At 42.9% G+C, this 10512-nt stretch overlaps 1 protein-coding gene and 1 long non-coding RNA gene across 2 annotated transcripts in view; both read left to right on the forward strand.

Moving 5' to 3' along the window:
* The window catches only part of LOC107184490, a 79906-nt gene extending 78962 nt beyond the window's left edge, over nucleotides 1–944 (forward strand). Inside the window, exon 4 of the long non-coding RNA XR_001515334.1 lies at nucleotides 893–944. This is a non-coding gene — a long non-coding RNA (uncharacterized LOC107184490). The remainder of the gene's footprint in view (nucleotides 1–892) is intronic.
* WWOX (WW domain containing oxidoreductase) overlaps nucleotides 1–10512 on the forward strand; it is a 933211-nt gene that overhangs the window by 500080 nt on the left and 422619 nt on the right. The window lies entirely within an intron of this gene.

Genomic DNA, 10512 nt, shown 5'->3' on the forward strand with positions numbered 1-10512 from the left:
ATTATCAAAAATATATAACTTCAAATATAATGAACCTTAAGTTTTCTTAATGTTGTGACACTTTTTAAAATATAGTCAAATTTCACCTTACAATCACAATTCTGTAGTGATTACCATTTACACATTTAAAATGGAAACTATAAGATTAATTTATACTTTTCAAATGGGGTCAACAGACATTTTCTGTAAAGGGTCAAGTAGTAGCTATTTCTGATTTTGCAGTTCATATAGTCTCTGCCCCCGCTATTTAACTCTGCCTTTGTTTGAAAGTAGCCATAGATAGTAATACATAAAGGAATAGACCTGGACGTGTTCCAATAAAACTTTATTTATAAAAACAAATGGCAGGCCAAACTTGACTCATAGTCCATAGTGTGCCAACTCCTGCTCCCAAAGGTCAAACTTCAAACATTATAAATTCATATGACCCATGAGAAAATGTACCAATACAATAGCATTATTTCTCCCATTTTGATTATTCAATATTTTTATGTATAATTCTAATATGAAAATAATACTTTTGTATTTAACTAAATGCAGTTTGGCTGCCTTTAGAATTAGTTTCTGCCATATCAAGCTGTGTGGCCTTAGGCAAGTAATTTAACCTCTCTGTGCTAATCTTATTCATTTTTAAAGAAGGATATGCTAGTAAGTCTTCCTGTGTTTAAATCATATCTGTGCACAAGGGAAACATTTGTGTTATACCAAACAATATTGGAGTTAGCTTGCCATGTAATAAATTTTCCATGTGCTTTCTCAGCATACACAGGCTTCTTAACAACCAGGGAGGCTTCTGGCACAGATGTGAACTTGTTTCTCATGCTTTCCTGAACTTCTAGGACAACCACTTTACTATAGAGACTCTGATTATCGATGATTCTATTTCTTAAAGGGGACAGATCACTATTCTCTCTGCTCACTGACATCGGCACCCTCCACCAGATGGCATCTAACTCAGTTGAGGTTTGCATTTCCTTGGGTTCTTCTATGTAATTTTCTGGCCAACTCCTTATCAGCTTTGAACTTGATGGAATTCTGTGCTCTGTTCATATACATTTTGCCTCTCCAGATCACAAAATATTATTGGCGTATCTCACATGGGGTCATCCGACTTGCAGGCACATCTAAGACAGTGGTGCTTAGCTGAGAGGGCCACTATCTCCTCCCTGCACAGTTGGCATTTCCAGTCATCACAAGGCAACCAGGAAGGCCCTTGCCTTGTAGAAGAGAGGGGGTTAGGGAGATAGGATGCAGGGTGTGGGTGGTCCCTACAACAGAGAAATGTCCTTCCTCAAGGACTATGAAAGGGCTATGCCAGCACTCAGGCATCTCCCCTCTGTCAGGGCCATCCCTCGCTGTGCCACAGTCATCTTATCTGTTCTACTTCTTGTGGCATTTCTGGGCCTGCAGTAAGCCTGGCCACAGCCACCTCATGGTCACACTGGCCATGGCCTCTGGAGTCTGGAATTTGAATCCAGGTCTGCTTCCTTCCATTTCGACCCCACCTCCCTTCACCTCCCCTTTCCACAATTCTTCACCCTCCACCTCATCTCTCCGCCCATCTCCCTCATTCTCTCTTTCTATTCCGTGTGAGGAACTTGGGAACTAAGAGAAGAGCTTAAAGAAAGCACACAAAGGGGATGTGTATTGTAAGCCAAGGTGTTAGATTAAGGGCCCTTCAGAATTGGGTTAAGGACACTGGCCGAATGAGATGGAATCTGATGTGAGCCATCACTTGGGCTGCAGCTTGAACTCCTCTCGGTGACGGCAGTGCTCCCAGTGTATATATAGCAGGAAGGGAAAGGTCCTGACAACCGGGAGCGAGTAGGCAGCGGAGCAGGTGAAATGATTTAATCTCTTGTTAGAAAGCTAAAGGTAAAGAAAAGGAATTGAGAATGGTATGGAAAGATCTAAGAGAAATTGGATTTTAAAAATGTCTTTTCCTTTTTAAAAAATTTTATTGAATTTTTTAGGTGACATTGGTTAATAAAATTATATAAGTTTCAGGTATGTAATTCTATAATACATCATCTCTATATTGTATTGTGTGTTCACCAACCAAAGTCAAGTCTCCTTCTGTAAGCATTTCCCCTCCTTTTATCATCTTCTGTCAGGAATTCTGTGTGTGTGAGTGTGTACACATTTTCTGAGCATACTAGTATTTAGAGATGAGTGGTGTCTCTGGGGTTGGGAAGTACTTGGGACAGTGTTCCTCCCTGCTTCTTCTTGTTCTTAATTCTCAGCTCAGATATTTTTCCATTGATTTTTAGAGAGTGGAAAGAAGGGGGAGAGACAGAGAAACAGATGCTGAGAGAGACACATGGATTGGTTGCCTCCTGTGGGAGCCCCAACCAGAGCCAGGGGCAGCAACTACTTAATGGGTTTGGGTTTTCTTTCTTTCTTTTTTTTTAAAAAAAAATATTTTTATTGATTTCAGAGAGGAAAGAAGAGCGAGAGAGATAGAAACATCAATGATGAGAATCACTGATCGGCTGCTTCCTGCACGCCTCCTACTGGTGATCTAGCCCACAACCTTGGCATGTGCACTATTTTCTGAGCCAAACCTGCGAGGGCTGCTCCTTTTTTAATCCCACTGTGTTCACTGCAGGAGAAAGGGACTGGATTGGGGTTGAGACTTGAGGCCTTCGCAACAGCAGGCACCTTTCTGCTTCTCCATATCTCAGCATCAAACACCTGCCCCAAACCCTCCCTTGTAAGTCAACACAAGAGAACTTGCTGCTTTTTCCTGAGGGAATGAGTCTCAAAAGCCAGTCTCTGGAATTATAGGATCGGGCAGTGATTAGTGGGAGCAGGGAAAGCTTCCCAGAGGATGAGACATTGGGCTAGGGGCTGGAGGGACTTGGGCTTTAACCAGGGGGAGGTTCAAGAACTGGGAGGGGGAAAGGAGGACATAAATGTCAACTTTTTTCTTCCCCTCTTCCCTGCTCCTTCCAGCCTGGAGCCTGTCCCTTCTCTCCGTGTCATTAGCTACCCTAATGTCATAGCTGCCGTCATCACCGCGGCAGCCCATCCACCTTGTTTGCCTCCTGTCCTCAGGTCTGCTTCTCCTTTCCTCTCCTGTGAAAACTACTGACAAGTAGAACTTAGGGTCTTCATAGGGGAGATTAAGAAAATCCCAGAAACTCCAAATGCTTGAAATTGGGGAACAGGGAAAGAAAACCCAAAATGGGTTTCCAAGTATCCCACTGACTTTGACCTCCTAAAAGGGAAGAATTTGCCTTATTTTTTTTAATGCTCTGAATTTTTGGCATGGTTGTGGGCAAGGAGGCAGGTTTAACAGAATACTCTACAGACATATAACTACAATCATTTTATTCTTCTCAATATCAGTGGCAAGGAGTTTGTGAACTTGACTTTTATTTTAAATTGGGGTAAACTATGCGTACCATAAAATTTACTATTTTTTAAATGTACAATTATTGGCATTAAGTGCATTCACATTGTTGTACAACCATCAATCTACTCACTGTGGTGGAAAGGGGAAGTTTGGGAGTGTTGGGGGTTTTTGTGTGTGTGTGTTTAATATTTTATTGATTTTTTTACAGAGAGAAAGGGAGAGGGATAGAGATTTAGAAACATCGATGAGAGAGAAACATCGATCAGCTGCCTCCTGCACACCCCCCACTGGGAATGTGCCCACAACCAAGGCACATGCCCTTGACCAGAATCGAACCTGGGACCCTTCAGTCCGCAGGCCGACGCTTCATCCACTGAGCCAAACCAGCCAGGGCTGTTTGTTTGTTTTTTAATATATTTTATTGATATCAGAGGTGAAGGGAGAGGGAGAGAGAGATAGAAACATCAATGATGAGAATGATCAATCAGCTGTCTCCTGCATGCCCCCAAGGGTGACAAGGCCGCGACTGGGGCATATGCCCTAACCTGGAATAAAACTGCGACCTCCTGGCTCATAGGTCTATGCTCAACCACTGAGACATGCCAGGTAGGCAGTTTGGGAGTTTCTTTTTAACCACAAGCAGCTGTGTTACCCTCAGACAGTGATCTAACCTCTCTGAACTTCAGTTTCTGTCCATAAGATGGGAACAAATAAATGGTGTTTGATTTGAACTTAGTTAGACCACTGTAGGGGGCGCTCTAGAGTTTTCTCATCTCCAGCACAAGGCCCACCTTTCCTTCTCATTTGTCTGCATCTTCACGATTCTTGGTTTTATTTTTCATTTGTATAATGTATAATACATGCAGCGCCAAGACATTTTTTGTAAGTACAGTGTGACTGCCACTGTTACTCAGTAACTCGTTAGGCATTGACGGGTTGATGTGAGGAGCACCCCAACTCGGTATCTATTGCTGTTCCCGCCATACAGTTTACAGAACTCTAATCCATAAAAGCTGTTTGAAATTTCCATTAGGAACTTTGCACAAGTGGTTAAAATTAGTCATGCATTCTTGGTCTAAACGGCAGGAAGGGTATCTTTACTGTGAAAATGATTATGACATGTTAAAACTGTGTAATAGTAAGCAGACAGTTTTCCGAGCTGCTGGGTGAGTTCTAGAAATGCTCTATTTATTTTCTCTCTATTGACTTCTTTCTCTCAGGCAAGACTGCCAGTGCGTTGATTTGGAAAACAACTGAGGCCAGCGACTCCACAGCATTGACATTATGCGCTTCATTTTTAAACAGGGCCAACTCTTTTATTTTTGTTGTTGTTGTTTTAATTGCTTCTTCTTCCTCTAAAACACGAAGTGCACTTGTTTTTAAAGAGGGAACCTTAAAAAAATAGCAGCAGCCCTGGTTCTCTGACCCTACCCCTCATTTGACATTTCTAGAAGTACCACATGACCTCTAAGGTTGGGCAAAGGCAATGGCTTTGGGGTACGGAAAGTCTGCTGCCTGGGTTATTTAGTTACTTATTCCTTTTTAGTGCAGCAGTGTTTTTGGTGTTAGAGAGAAAGGCTGTGATTTTCTTTGATATTAAAAAACCAACCACTTACATTTTCCAAAGCCATTTGCATTCAGTCTGACGGCAGCTAAAAATGTATGTGGATTTTTCATCTGAGAGGTTTTCTCTATGCATATTGTTTACATTTATCAAACCTTGTCCTGCCCAGTACTTTATATTCATTGTAGCTTCCGGACCTAGCTGACAACATGGTCTATGTGAAAAACAAAGCAAAACAAAGCAAAGCACAAAGAGTCAAAAGGTCTTCTTCTGAGAGAATATGAAAAGGGAAGGCAAATGCGGCTGTGAAAATGGGCAGTGTTCCTGAGTGGAGGTTCTGCCTTTGTTCTGTCATCAGTTTGTCAGTTGTCAATCAAGCTCCTCCTCCCCCTTCAGCACTTGCTAAGCTAGTGGGAGAACCCAACTCTGGCTCTGCTCTGAACCTGCAGTGTGTAGACTACAAAGTCTAGGAGGATTTTGTGAAATAAATAAAATAACAGGAAAGAACTGGAAAAAGCTGATATTGTTTGGGATCACCAAAAAAAACACAGTTTAATTTTTTTATGGGGAGGGGGGACTTTCTTGTTTTTGATTCTTTACATTTGCTGACTTTGTAAAATGCCATTTATATGTTGCTTTTGTGAGCACTTACATTAAAAACTAGAACATGAAAAAACCCTATTCCTGCAATTTTGCTACTTTGCCACCAGGTGGTAGTAGTGTATCTTAATTAAGGAATATGAGGTGGTACCTATAGGCATTCATTTATTCACTAAATAACATTTGTTTAGTATGGAGTATGATTTAGATGCTGTGGATACAGCAATGACTAAGATAGGTTTGTATTCTCAAGACGCTTACATCTAGTGGTATATACTTTGTCTGCAGTCACAAATGGGAGGGTTTGGGGGATTGAATTTACCCATATTTGATCATAAATATAATCATACCTTGTTTACAAAAATGCATTTTAACACATTTCCAGTTGTTCAAGTTCCATGTTTAATAATGTTATCAAAAAGGAAAATACCTTAGATACATATGTGTCTTCTTTGGCTAGTTTTTCCTCATTTGACCCTATATTATTTTTCAGACAGTCAGGGCCAGCTTTTGCCTTTAATACACACACACACACACACACACACACACACACCCTTAGACACATTTATTATTGCTTTCCAGTGCCAGGCTGAAGCTTCTGGGGCCATTTTCTGCCTCTGCTGTTGATTAGGCATTTTCTCTAACAACCTCGTCTTTGGAGGCGCCTGAGCCCGTCGCGATTCCATCTCACCTTCCTTTCTCTCTACTGGTATAGTCAAGGGCTCCATCTGTAACTTTCTCTGGACCCTCACTTGTCTCCTTTTCAATCTTTTTTATTTTTCTCTCTGAATCTTTTCATTTGTCAACTAGAAAGGAGCTGCAGGGGAGGATCAGGAGAACTCAGCATCTCCCAAGCAACTCTCTGGCGTGGTACTTGGTCCCATATGCCTGAGAAATGGGTGTCTGTCTGTCCAATTTTGAAAGCACTGGATATTCATCCAGGAGAGGGAGGACCCTCTTGGCCATCCTTTCTCAAACCTGACATGTCCCTTGTGATCCCTGTTCACACATGGTGCTGATGTGATCCTTGCCTTCTCAGAAGGTTCTTCCTGGCCCCTGGCCCTACCCTTGCAACTGACTTAGATACAAACTGCCTTGGGAAGTGAATCAGTTACCCAGTAGAACCAAGAAGAACATATCCCATGTAAACTATTGGATAGTTTACACAGAAGATAAACTTGTTTCCTTTCAGGAACAAAGTATTGCCCTGGCCGTGTGGCTCAGTTTATTGAAGCATCATTCGGTACAGCAAAAAGTTGTGGGTTCAGTTCCTGGTCAGGGCACATAACTAGGTTGTGGGTTTGATCCCTGGTCAGGGCAAGAGCAGGAGGCAACCTATAGATGTTTCTCCCTAACATTGATACTATTTCCCTTCTCTCCCTCCTTTCCTCTCTCTAAACTTCTGGGGTGATGATGTTTTTAGAAAAGAAAAGGAAGAATAAATTGTTTGCATAATTGACCTACTGGTTTGTCACTAGAGCCTTGCTACAGTGTTGATTCTGGTCGTTCAAATAGTCTAAAACAGGGGTCCTCAAACTTTTTAAACAGGGGGCCAGTTCACTGTCCCTCAGACCGTTGGAGGCCCAGACTATAGTTTAAAAAAACAAACAGTGAACAAATTCCTATGCACACTGCACATATCTTATTTTGAAGTAAAAAAACAAAACGGGAACAAATACAGTATTTGTATTTGCATGTGGCCCACGGGCCATAGTTTGAGGACCCCTGGTCTAAATGTTAAGCGGCTTAAGTTTCTCTTCTCACCCTTTCCCCATCCCTTACCCCTTTCATAATAGTACTCATTTGAGGACTAAAGCATTCCACAGATATCTTAAAAAGCACTGTAGTCAGACTAAACCTGCATGCAGAATCTATATTTCCCCCCAACATTTGTGTAAAACCCCCAAATATTTGAAAATTGGTGTGCAGTGTATGAAACATCAGCAAGGTGTGTGTGTCTGTGCCTCCTCACATACAGCATCACACACGTCTTTTACACACACCCACTCGGCACTGGACACATCTCCATGGGCTACCTGATGCCGCTTCCTTCTCTCCGGAATGTTGACATGGGAAGTCCGTGAGTTGGGAGCGGAGTGGGAGAGGCGGGCCGGGGCGCTCCAGTCAGTGGTGCGCCAGTGTTTCAGGCTGGAGGACCTCCTCCCATATTCCCTACTTGGTGCTCTGTTGTATTTGTTGATTGAGAAGTATGTGGGAATATAAGGCCACTCTATGTTAATTACCTGAAATAATTTAGGAATTTGTTGGTTAGTGTGTTTACCTACATTGAAAAAAAAGATTGATAGTTGCTTCATACTAATTGTGTACCAAGTGAGATAATGCTTTTATATAGATGATCTTAAATATTGTTCCCTACAAGTCTTATGGGCTCTCCTTATCCCTGTTGTGTAAACTGACTGTTCAAGGACATTAAGTGCTTGCCTGAGGTTAGAGAGCCAGGGTGTGGTCACACCAGGACGTGCACCAGCGTGGTCTATATGCTGGAGACAATGCTCAGAACACATCGGGCATTTGCAGCCCCGAGTACTCAGCATCCGCAGATTACTATTGCCATCTCACTCACACACACACACACACACACACACACACACACACACACACACACACCAAAAACCCGGGAGGATAATGAATATAGAAGTTGCTTATTCTCAGCTGCTACTGTGTGGGAATCTGGGACACTTCTCACTGGGAAACACCCAATTCAGACTTCAGGGGCCTGAGACCATCCTTGAGAAGGCGCTCTCCCCCGAAACCTGGCAGTGTGGGTTCGAGAGGACACAGGGCCCTGCAGGTGCTGCTGTGGGTGTGCACAGGGAGTGGAGGAGACCCCCACTTCCCTCTGGGAATAAAGAAGATACCCCGACACTCCCTATAACCTGAAGACTTAGGGACAACCCCCCCCACCCCTTCCCATCCTCATCAGGCCCTGCTGTAAAATTAGGTGCACATTAGGGTGAGAGTCTATTCTAAAGTGTCTATAAACAAGCAAGCAAAACCACAGACATGAAAAGGAATGATACTTTATGGTTTACAAAACATGCTGACGTACATTATTTGATTCTCACTACAACCATGTAAACTAGGCAGGTAGTATTTCTGCAGTTAGTTTCATTCATGGATGAGGAAACTGAGGCTCAGAGAATTATGTTATCTTTCCCCATCACATACTAGTAGCTAGTAAGTAAGACTCAGTCTTGGTTTTTCGACTTCTACTCCTAAAGCTAGCCTTGCCAGATAATATATAGGACACCCAATTACTTTTGAAGTTCAGATAAATAACAAATCATTTCTTAGTATAAGAGTAGCCCATGAGATATTTGGGACATAAGTATTCTGAAAAAAATTATATGGGATATACTTAAACTAAGAAATTATTTGTTGCTTGTCTGGCATTAGAATTTAACTGTGCATCCTGTGTTTTTATTTGCTAGATCTGTCTGCTCCCTATGACATCCGTTTGTTTCTTATCTTTGCTACCACCGTCTTGAGATCATTCTATGACTCAGTATCTACCTTGGGAAATAATTTTTGAAGTTACTCCTTATTAAACCTGCTAAAAGCTTTTGGTACCTAGTATGTTACTACAATACCTTACAACTACCTTGAAAGTGGGAGTAATTACCCCTTCCCAGATGAGACAACTGGACCCAGAGAGGTTAAGCAACTTGCTCAACACCTTACAGCTAATAACGGTGGATTAGAACCACGACCTCTGCCTCCAAGGGCATTTATCATTATCTATTCTCCAAAGTAACTTTTTTAATTATAAAGAAAAATGGTGTTTACAATCAGTCATAGAGGCAGACAGCTCCTTGGGGGAGAACCCAGGTGTTGGCCATGAAAAAAATCTGCCACAGGACCCAGCAAAGACTTTCCGCAGAGCAGACCCTCAGCACAGACCTGTTTGCGGACTGATGTGTTTAAGAGCAATTCAAAAAAAGGCGAGAGTTGAAAACTCAGTGTCGTTTACACGTGTATTTTGCCCTAGATGTGTTTTAAATTTTGTCAGGATCATAAACTGTGTTTCAAAACATGAAGATAAATTGGCCCTCTGACCTCTTATGAGATGACATAATTCATCTGAAAGGTTTATCGCCCTGCGCAGTCAGTTCCCAGGTCCCTACTATTCTTCCCATTCTTTCAACGCCATTAAAAATAGAAAGGGGAGGGAAAGGTGAGGGTGGGAACTGGCGTGGAATGCAGCGCTGAAGGGCCCCCAGCCCTCCTGTTAACACAATACTTTTATCCTGTAATCACAGCCTGCGGGAGACAAAATAGCAATTCATCTGGAAAACAAGATTAACTCATTTAGGCTAAGCAGTGATCACAGAGAGAAGCTGTTGGTGTCTGGCAGAGGGAAAGCCCAGGGATTCTAAGCCACGCTGGGGCGGGGGCTCGGGGAGCGGGCCCAGCCTGCTGGAAACTGCCGGCCTTGTCAGGGTCCACCTTGGTGTGCTATGGATATTGCAAAGGGATTCCATTCATCTCTGCCACAGCTCTCTCATCTGATAGACTGTGTACAGGCTTTTCTTCATTAGAACATCTCCCGAACCACTTGCCTGTCCCTGCGGCTCTGCTGAGAGCCTCTCAGGTGAAGGACCCGTGTGTCCTTCGGGTTTGGGCCTGGTCAGGAGGGATAAGGACAAACCGCTGTGCCATCCCGCACTTGTTGGTTCACACAGAATTTGCTCTGTGTCAGGCCTCTGGTTCCAAAGCCACAGTTTGCTTTCTTGCCAGCCAGGGCGAGGAGCAGTTGTTTATTTTATGCTATTTCATGTGTTTCTTTCCCTGGCAGTGACTTTGCTGTTGGGGGAATTCTCCCATTGACTTGCTCGTCTTTCCCACCTGGAGCCCTGAAAACGTGTTTTCTACCCAATGGCCTGTGCATTTGGGGTGGCTGGGGACTCATTTCCAGAACGGCCTTGAGAGTCAACAGATTGCATACACAATTAACTGCCGGGAGACTTGT

The sequence above is a fragment of the Myotis davidii genome, unplaced genomic scaffold (assembly GCF_000327345.1).
Source record: "Myotis davidii unplaced genomic scaffold, ASM32734v1 scaffold391, whole genome shotgun sequence".
NCBI lineage: Eukaryota > Metazoa > Chordata > Mammalia > Chiroptera > Vespertilionidae > Myotis > Myotis davidii.